Here is a 2,265-nt window from a genome sequence, read left to right on the forward strand (position 1 = left end):
ATTAAGAGAGCCGTTTACTTCATTCCTGAATGAATCAGCTGTTTGAACGAATCGAATGAAGACATTTACCGCCACATGCTGGCAGATTAGTTTCTTATTTGGAGTATCATTTCATAAAAAAAATATATATATAATAATAATAATAATATTAATAGTATTATTATTAATACTAATAATATTAATTATTATTAGTATGAAGTATAAATATAAATTAATACTACCCCCCCCCCCAAAAAAAACCAAAAAAACCAAAACCAAAAAAACCCTTGCTTGTTGCATGTATCAGAGCAGTTTGCAAATGAAATACGAAAATAAGTCATTTTGAAGACTTTTGGTAACAAAGCTGTTTTGGTTACCAATGACTTTTATTGTATGACCAAAAAACACTGAAATGTTTCTCAAATTATCTTCTTTTATGTTCCATAGTTTATGTTTGGCAGTTGTAGCCTAAATGTTTATGTGTAATAAATTTGATGTTGAATCAAGTAAAATATTTCTTTCTAAAGCTAAAATTTGTAATGTCTACTTGATACTTTCTCATTTAACACAAAAGTAGTTTTAAATAATCTTGTGTGGGTATTTTCACAGTCAAATTCATTTTGCGAGCAATTAGATTAATCGACACATCATGTAATTAGATTAAAAATTTTAATCGACTGACAGCCCTAATATATATATATATATATATATTTGTGTGTGTAACGATTAATCGTCACATCATGTAATTAGATTAAAAATTTTAATCGTGACAGCCCTAATATATATATATATATATATATATTTGTGTGTGTAACGTGAGTATATATGTAAATATGAATGTATGATTTTAATTTATTTAATGTATTTTCTTTTTTAATATATTTAATTTATATTCAATTTATATTCTATATTTTGATCTACACGCACACACATCACATCACATCTAATCCGTGAGAAACCACCTGGTGGTATTGTCATCATGTCCTGCGATGTGTGTCCAGATAAACCTCCTCTGTGATTGACATGCGGCAGACGCCAGCAGACCAGCAATGAGAAACTAAATCACTTATCGTCTCTCAGGAGGACCGTACCAGCCCAGACATCTTAACAAAACCTCAGAGAAACTCCTCGCTGGAGTGTGTGTGTGTGTGTGCCGTTACGCTGAAGAAACACAAACACAAACTAATGACAGAGTTATATGGACCAAAGACACTCGAATACCCGTGTGCTTGTGAATCCAGACAAGGTTTGGAAAAAAAGTTGTTTGTTTTGAATATGGAGACTATTTTAGACAGATCTGTGTGTGTGTGTGTGTGTGTGTGTGTGTGTGTGTATTTCACAGATCTTTTTTTCTTTCTCTGCTCTATTTCAACAGCACCCTTATTTTAAAGCATACCATGATGGGTGCATAAGCCATAAGTCTTATTTCACATTTTCATTTTACTGTAAATTTTATAGTAAACTATTTTGCGGTTATTAGAACAAACACAAGCAGCGGTCACTTTTTCTGTGGTATGAAGGTATCTGATAATCAGATTATTGTTGAAATTTTAGTTTTTCTAATTAGAAGCAAAAGTTTTTGCACCCTATAAATGTACAGTACAACAACTGTCAAGCTACAAAAATGTCCAAAAAAAACCCCATAAAAAATTGCCCTTATGGTCCCGAGGCTTGTGAGAGATAAGGCGAGGGCTCAAGTTGCAGGAAGAATGGGTCTTTTTAATAATAAAATGAAACAAAAACAACCCCAATGGGGAAAAACAGGCAGGCAGGCTAGGCACAACAATACGGGTAGACCAAGGTTATTATAGTTTTGAATTTTTAAATTAGTTTTATTTGAATATCGTTTTCAAATTTGCTATAAAATTCAGTTTAGTTTTTATTAGTTTCATTAATATTGCTGTTAGTTTTAGTTTAGTTTTTATTTTGTGAACACATTTTTATTTAGTTTTTATATAGTTTAGTTTCAGTTTTAGTTTCAGTTTTAATTAAAGTTTAGCAGAATTAACAGATAACTTCCAGAGCGCAGGCCAAAGAAAGACTTTTAGCCTTAGACATAATTTAGCCTTATAGGCAAACGTCTAGCGACACAAAATTAACGCATGCTAAGATTGATTAATGGTCAAATTATACAAATATACACCAAAATGAAGCAGTCAAGCCTTTTTACTAAAATAAATCTACACAAGTTGTGCTTAATGTCATATCTAATTATGTGTATTGAGATATTTAATATGAAAATAAATGTAGCCTAATTTGGTTATGATGGTTAGATGTCTTTTTTCT

The sequence above is a fragment of the Sinocyclocheilus anshuiensis genome, unplaced genomic scaffold (assembly GCF_001515605.1).
Source record: "Sinocyclocheilus anshuiensis isolate Anshui unplaced genomic scaffold, SAMN03320099.WGS_v1.1 scaffold738, whole genome shotgun sequence".
Lineage (NCBI taxonomy): Eukaryota > Metazoa > Chordata > Actinopteri > Cypriniformes > Cyprinidae > Sinocyclocheilus > Sinocyclocheilus anshuiensis.